This window comes from Pinus tabuliformis, chromosome Q, assembly GCF_031772625.1.
Source record: "Pinus tabuliformis cultivar Carrire ecotype Pingquan chromosome Q, CPIR1, whole genome shotgun sequence".
Taxonomy (NCBI): Eukaryota; Viridiplantae; Streptophyta; class Pinopsida; order Pinales; family Pinaceae; genus Pinus; species Pinus tabuliformis.
Window position 1 is genome coordinate 349,815,039 of NC_142296.1, and position 8,843 is coordinate 349,823,881.

Consider the following 8,843-nt stretch of genomic DNA (forward strand, 5'->3'; position numbering starts at 1 on the left):
TCCCATGTCTTACTAAAACCAAGAATGTCATCTAAATAAACAATTACAAAAGCATAAATAAATGTTCTGAGTACATCATTCATGACTCTCATAAATGTAGCAGGAGCATTAGTTAAGCCAAAAGGCATAACCAACCATTCATATAGTCCTTGCTTTGTCTTGAAAGTAGTCTTCCATGCATCTTGTTCTACAACTCTAACCTAATGATAACCACTTCGCAAGTCTAACTTAGAAAATTAAACTACTTCTTTCAATTGATCTAATAAATCATCAATATGAGGAAGATGATAACGATTCTTGATCGTTATTTTATTTAGTGCTCTATAATCAATGCACATCCTCCACGAACCACCTTTCTTTCTCACCAGCATGATTGGAGATCCACATGGTGATGTGCTTGGTCATATAGACCCTTTATTTGACAACTTCTGTACCTGCTTCTTTATCTCTGCATTCTCTAAAGCTGACAACCTGTACATTCCAATGTTAGGTAATGGAGCATCTTGCTGCAAATAAATATCATGTACTATTTCTTGCTTGGGTGGTAGGCCTTTTGGTTCTTGAAATAGAACATCATACTTTGAAACAACTTTAACTAAATCAGCTTTCTGTCTAGAATCATAGCCTTCAAATGCATTGTATTTTTTAGGATCCTTTGCCTTTACAACTATTAGTAAAAATTGCTTACTCGAATTCACAATTCTTTTCATCTGTCCTGAGTTTATGAGAGAATAATTACCTTTGAGTTTATGATTTCTTACAATATATTCTATTCCATCTTTAGTGAGTTGATAATTATTCTCAACTCTATAGAAAATAGCTTTCCTATCATATAAGTATGGACTTCCCAAAACAATACCACATATATCCAATGGAACTATATCGAACTCAACCTCATCTACAAATGTTGATCCAATAGCAAACCTAAGTTTACATTGTCTTGTTACTTGTAGCTTTGTTTTTTCACACACCCAACCTAATGGATATGGCTTCTCATGAGGTTTTGTTTCTAATCCAAACTTCTTTACAATTGTTTCAGAAATCAAATTTACTTGTGATCCACTAACAAATAAAATATCAATCTTATTGTGCTTAGAATCACTCTAATACGAAAAAGCTCATTTCTTTCCCTCTCATTATTTTCATTGTCAACAGATTGTGCAGAATTACTTGTGGATGCTTTAGAATATTTACCTTTAATACCTGTGGATGTAACTGTTGTTTCATTGCCTGAATCTGATCCCAAGTCTTGCTGAATAGCATCAACATTCTTTTTCTTCTTATCACCGAACTTCTTAGGTTTCCATTCTGGATGCAAAGACCAGTAGTGTGCCTCATCGTGTCCTTCTTTCTTACAATGAGTGCATGAAGGTTTATCCTTCTTTATAGTGTTTGCTCCTCTCCTTCCATTCCAGTTTCTTCTTTTCCTTGCTCTTGCTTACTGAATATTTAGATGATCCCCCAACCTCTGGGTTTGCATTCTTACCTCTAACTTCTAGATGTGTGGCTTGAACTGATACATCATCTATGCTAGTGGGATTAAAAATGAGAATAATATGCTTTAAATAGCTACGAATACCACCTATATACTTCAATAAGGTCTTAGTTGAGTCCAAGGATATACCTAGAGTTAAAGCTCTCTTTCTGAATTCCTGAGTATAATTTTGTACACTTTGACCCTTCAACTGATGAAGAGTTTTCCAACTCATCATTGCCTATTACATGTAAGCTAAAGGATAGAATTGCTTTTTGATAGCAGAAACAAATTCATTCCAGGTAGAAATGATTTTACCATGTTTTTGCAAATCAGATTGTGTCTTGCCTTCCCACCATACTAGTGCAGTTCCTCCAAGTCGAAGGCTAGCCAGATAAATCTTCTTCCTTTCTAAATCAATGTTCTATACCTTGCAATATACACTGATTTGTCTTATCCAATTATCTATCTTTTCTACATTGAGTTTTCTATCATAAATTGGCAAATCAAACCTCACATCTAGTTTGATTAATTAAGTCTTCTTATTCTTCTTAGAAGAGCTAAAAGATGATGAGGATGAGGATGATGATGGAGGAGATGGTGGAGGAGTCATTCCTCCTTTTCCTTTGCCTCCTGGATGGGCAACTAGAAAAGGTTCCTCCGCTCCTTTGTCTGATTTGGGTGTTGCAGTGCTTTCACCTCGACCCTTCTTAAATTATAGATACATCTCTTCCACCATGGCTTGCAGTGTCTTAAAACTTTCTATAAATTGAGATTTTGATACCAATGGAGCTTCTTCTGCCATTCTCCTCTAAGAATAGACTCTTCCAATCTCTGGATTAGTCTCAACAAGTTCTCCTTCTCCTAGTCTAAGCTTTAATCTAGTTAGCATTCAAAATCCAACACAAGCTTGTCTAACCTTAATAAAACCAAACCAAATGCTTTGATACCACTTGATCCAAAATGGATACTAAATCAAGAAGAAAAGGTATTATAGACTCATGTGCAGGAAAATGCCTATATTACTTAGTGCAACAGATCAAAAAGATTGCAAATAATATAGACAATTAACAGTCAAAAAACATAACAAACATACACATCAACACAACAAATAATCAAGGAGTTCACCAGACTTCCTGGCTACGTCTCCTAGTCTAGCTTTCAGTGTCGACATCTATATTAAGTCTTTAAGAACATATTATTACAAGAGTGAGCTCAAAAATAGAGTCTCAACCAATAGTGACATCAAAGAGGGATCTGATTGAAAACCTCAAGTCTAAAAGAGTGCACAGACTCTCCCTTTGTCCTATTCCTCTATTCAATCTACCTTGATCTGACTGATTGACTGTCTTTATGTGACTATCTTCAACTCACTTCCCTTTCTTCTGTTCTGTCATGGGATGGATTTTTAAGCTTAACCGTGCTTCTGTTCATTTCCCTTTTCGGGCTCTCTGGCTCCCGGTGTTGTCCGTTCACCTCCCTGCTGAGTGTTTAAACAATCATTGCAAAACACTTAAGGAATTGAGGCCACCTGTTTAAAAATGCAAGGATCTTTGGGCGCGGGTGAAAATCCTTGCGAACACACTTTTCTGTTTACATAGGGCATACACGGGAATACACTGAAATAGTGGAAAATCCAACTGAAGCGCCAAAGCCGGACTTCAAACAATATACTATCTGCCCTATAATCCTCTTGGGTCCATAATTCACATTGGCTATGGGTCGTAATCCCTTTGTATTCCACACCATTGATCTACCTTCAATCTGACGATTTGCATCTAACTCGAAACATCAAGTAGCCCTATCAATCTCCACCGTTGATCCACAATCTCTAATCCAACAGCTGACAGCCATTTCGGGTGGCCTACTTGCACGGATATTACCCACCCGAAAAAGCAGTTTTCTCTCTCCTGTGGAGTGCTACGTGTTGGCCAGTGTATGGAATCGGGTGGAGTCTCTCAAATACTGCTTACCACCTGAAGCCTTCCTGAAATACCGTTTACAACAGAACTCAAATTATATAAAGCTGCATTTATAAACCCTTTCAAGTCTACACATATCGCATAGTCTTCGGCCCGCGGTAAGTCCTCCCTTTGGCAAATCTGCGATGTGATATGTAATCTCCATCGTTTATCTGCGCACTCGATCAACGGTCCACGTTTTTCACCGATCCCAGTCACATTTCCCTTAGGGCCACCTCTGATATACTTTGTTGGCCTCTCCGCCAATGTGATATCGCCGATTTGATCTGGGACATTGATCGGGCCAATCTGATGGCTCCTATGCAACGTTACTTCAACCTTTGCTCAGCTCTATTTTCCACCATTGTTTAGTGTTGTCCTCTACGATAGTGTTTTCCAATAGTTAATATATATATATATATATATATATATATATATATATATATATATATATATATACATATGAAGACTTAGACTTAGAGGTTTGATACAAGATCCAGTTTGGATCAAGGGGTCTCTATATGCTTCTCTAAAGGAACAACCTCTTTTGCTCTCAATAAGTTAGGATCCCTCTTCCACCCCAAAATAAATAAGTGTTGATGCACAGTCCTCTTAAAATAAATAAATAAATGTGAAAGAAGAGAAAAGATTCCTATGAAGAGAGGTGAAGAAAGTAACTCCACCGGGGTACTGTCCAGGTTCGCTAGAAGTGGAGCAATGTTTGTGTTCCTATGTGACTCCACTAGGGTTCTGTCTAGGCTTGCTGGCAGTAGAACAACACCACAGATGAAAAATTATTCTCTGAAAATCTTAAGCTTGTGAGCTACACGACCCCCCGCCCAACTCGAAACATTGTGATATCAATGAATCTTATGTTGTGTTCAACTGAGAAAGCATAAAGGGTACTATGTCTATTCATGGGGTAAGTGAGAATACCAAATTAATCTGCATGATGAATCAATACTCCCTGAAGAACCAGGGATCTGCAGAGAGAAAAGTCAACCGACACAAAGAATTTGAATTCCACTAGTGTGTCGCCAAGTGTTGTATCTCCTACAACACCCTCCAAAATTTTGGTCTATACCCAATTTCGGAGCCTTCCTTGATTTTTTTGGTCGTTGTCGCAAACTTTGAAACTCATTTCATGTGTTTTCTTAGAGTCTTGTGTTCCATTAGCGGAATTTCAAGGTCTAAAATGGGCATCCTATGAAAAATATACAACCAAAATAAACTTTATAAGAACCAATATGATTCAAGATGATGATGTCAACCATGGGGGGTAATTCACCATTTTTGGAGTAAAAAAGTAAAAATATTAAAAAATAATAAAATAATAAAACTACTGTTTCAACTCGTATTTTCAACCTATCTCCCTAAGGTTTTACTCAAATTTCGAGCGGTGGTACTCATTGGATGCAAAATCTAGTTCTTCATCCAAGGAGTACCCATGTTTCATACTTTCGATGGACCCTGCTACATGAAAAATGAGAAATACATGAAAAATTTGATTGCAATCACGTGTTTTCATGTATTTATAATTTTTCATATAGTAGGGTCCATTCAAAGTATGAAACATTCATACTCCTTGGATGAGGAATCAAATTCTGCATCCAATAAGTGTTTCTTCTTGAAATTTGAGTAAACCCATAGGGAGATAAATTGAAAATACAAGTTGAAAAAATAGTTTTTTCTTTTTTTCCCCTCAAAAATTTGATAATGTAATCTAATATTATTTTATTATTTCCACTGTTATTTTATAATTTCCTTAGGATGCCCATTTTAGACCTTAAAATTCCCCTAATGCCCTTTGCAATATGGGAAAAGTGTTGTCTTCTAGCATGTTGGTTGTCATATCTTTTGTATAAGCTCGTTCTGGTGGTTCTAAGAGGCCATCTTTGTGCAAATGAGTTGTTCTAACCTTGTAAGTACCCATTGCACTCATTTCCAATGTTTTGAGCACTTTCGCACAAGTGTCGTCACAGTCGCTGCAAAGTACATCTTTGGTGTCTCACTTGTCGTAACTTGTTGAAAAGATGTCACATGGAGGGAAATTATTTGTTCATGTGACCAGATGATCTATGTTGTCATGTCATCAAATATTATAAGTGTGTGATCACAGTCAAAGTTCATTACCATTCACACTAATCTCACTGATCCAACAATTAGCCATTTTCAGGAAAACTTCTCGACTAGGAAACCTAGCTTCATCGGGTCTCCCTTGGGATGTGCACTATGCAGTTTCAGTCCTCTAGCTATGACCTTGCTACTTGGCACTACGGAATGTGCAGTTCCTACCTCCCAATACTGCTTCCCTATGCAATTTTTATGCCCAAGACCTGACCTTCACCTCTATAATTGTGTAGTCATTTCTCCCAGCTTGGCCTCAACTATGCATTGCGCATTCATAAGCCTCAATCTCATCTCCTAAGTCATTGGACTGCACAACTTCATAGTAGGCTTTCCTCCCTTGTCTTCCAAAATTGCGTAGTGTCTCCCAAAGATGTCGTACAAAGGGAAATTCAATTTTCATGTGATCAGATGATCTATGTTTTTGTGTCGTCAAATATTCTAAGTGTGTGATCACAGTCAAGGTTCATCACCATTCACACTAATCTCACTCATCGCACACCTAGCCATTTTCGGAAAAACTTTCTAACTGGGAAACCTAGCTTCATCGGGGCTCCCTTGAGCTACACACTACACAGTCTCATTCCTCTAGTGCATGATCTTGTTTCTTGGCACTATGCGATACACAGTTCCTGCCTCCCAAGATTGTTGCACTATGTATTGTTTGTTCCCAAGCCCTGACCTTCACCTCCAAAATTGCATAGTCATTCCTCCCAGCCCGGTCTCCACTACACAATCACAACCCTCAAGCTCATCCCATGAGTCCTTGAACTACGTAGCTCCATAATAGCCTTGCCTCCCTTTTCTCCTAAAACTGCACAGTGTGTCCTCTCAGTGCTCATTCCCTCGACCTATCCCACTAGCTTCCAAAATTGTGTAGTCTTGTCCCCCAACCCAACTTAAACTGCACAATTCACAACCTCAAGCCTCAAGATCATTCCCTGAGCCCTTGAACTGCATAGCTCTATATCAATTCAACGTTCCTTGACTCCCAAAATTGAGCAGTGAGATCTCCCAGTGCCCATCCCTTCAACTTGTCCCACTGGCTCTGGAAACTGCGCAGCCTTCTCCCTTAGACCTGCCTGAACTACAGACTACATAGTCTAAGGGCTCAATATTTTCTCATGGAAGATGGAACTATGCACTGCACAGCCATTGAGTCCCTCTTCCAATCTTTTCACTTGTTCCTGATTCATTTGATGAATTAGAATGCATCATCATAGACTATGGAATTTTTGAATTGATGTCATCTTGTCATGAGTGAATTCTAGGAATAGGTACTCTATCATGTCATGACAAGATGATGAATAAGGAAAATGAGGGAATCATCCTCAAAGAATCTCTCTCAGTTGAACTTACAAGTTGATGGATCAAGAGAAAGCGAAGGGACACTAATTTGCGACCACTATTCAAGACTTCAGATCATTGAATATTCTTCATCGCCGAGCCATGTGGAGGTGGAAAGAGAAGCATCTTCAAGAGGACATCCAACACTTAGTAGTAGTAGTGGCATGACATTACCACATCATCAAGAATTCCATGTCAATAGTGTCATGACATGTCATGTCATGAGTGGTCATATGCCACACCATTATTGTGATCATGGATATTGTATACAAAATGTATTGTAAAGTGGAGTTCCAAAGGATACACATGGAATGTAAAGAGTCATGTAAGTTGAAAATTCATAGGAAGTCAAACAATCATGAGGATAGTAAAATAGTCACCCTTCGTTATATATACTCCCTCATTGTATGGGAAACGTACTTTTCACCTTGGCTCCTCCTGCAAGGAATTAGAAAGATAAGCTAGTTCTTTGAGGAGCAAGGAGTGGCTCCAATGCTCCACTACTGGAGCTAGTGATGTACAGTGTATGCATGTCTCTTGTAAGTTTTATTTAATAACAGAAGCCTTCAATGCCATCATGTTCTTCATGCATGGATTATGAATTTTTGTAAGACTATTATGTGGATGTTTGTATTTCATGTTTGCTTTCACACGTGCTAAGATAGTTGAACTATTTCGGTTATTTTAGTACTTATCTTATTGAGAATGTTATATAACGGTTGTTATTGTTGTCCCACCCTTGTGGCATATTCTACAAGATACTAGATAAATCTTTCTTTATTTGTTGGTTGTAACGATCATTGCATCCTTTGTGGACTATTTTGTTGGATGTTAGATGGACCCTTCCAGTTCATGTGTGTCTCTTCTTGGGTGGTACTACTACCTCTCACTTAGAGGCTCATTTTTCTCCCCTCTCCACAGTAGAAGAACCTTGACACATTTATAATTGGACACTCACCAGGCACACCTTATTTATTTCGAAGACACCATTGCATCTCTATCTCTTGCCGACAATTAGAGCCAAGGCATATCTTTAAGATATATGGAAACCATGTCAATATTATGAATGAGGCTCCTACACCAAATGGTGTGAGGCCTAATTGGGACTTCACATCGGGGATACCCCTTGGTTGATGGATTTCCAACACTGTTAATAGAAAGAAATCACCATCTGAAGGTATCCATAAGAATTTTTTTGAAATTGAAACTATTTTTTAGTAGGCTTACGACAATATGTGACACATGTTGTTATCGATATCATGTTGAATTTCATCTTAATTATGACACATTTCAAGAATTTTACAAGAAGAACCATCACAGTCACCCTCCTCCTCCTAAAACATGTGATTTTATTTCATAAGAGTTGTTTTACTAGAAAAGATATATAGGTGGGAGAAGATTCGTTGAATGTGGTGATTTGGAATTTTTTCACAGTAACTTTCCTATTGATCCCAACCAAACTAGGATGTCATATGTGACCATCACATGGAAGCGATATGAGTATGTTGTGGGAAATCAACCATCTTCTTCAACTCTGGTGCCTAGGAGGATCAACTATGTTGAGGATGAGATTCCTATTTCACAATTCATGGGGTTGTTTCATAGTCATATCTATAAATGTATCAAACACTCACACATGTCCAAGTGGAAAACTTATGAATTTAAGTATTCTCGTGAAGTATTATAACCAGGAGTAATATTATCAGTGGTATAATTTACTAAGAATTACACATGTTCTCCTCAAACAGAGATCTAGAGTGTGTACTATCACTTAGAGCAAGTTTTCATATTTGTGCATGCTTTGTAAAGACATGCACAATTCAATGTTGATGGAAGGGATAACACTAATGAGTCACATGATGTGATTAAGGAGTATCACTTTTACATCAGCGATGATCATGATCATGACACATTTTTTGTGAAACAATGCTTTG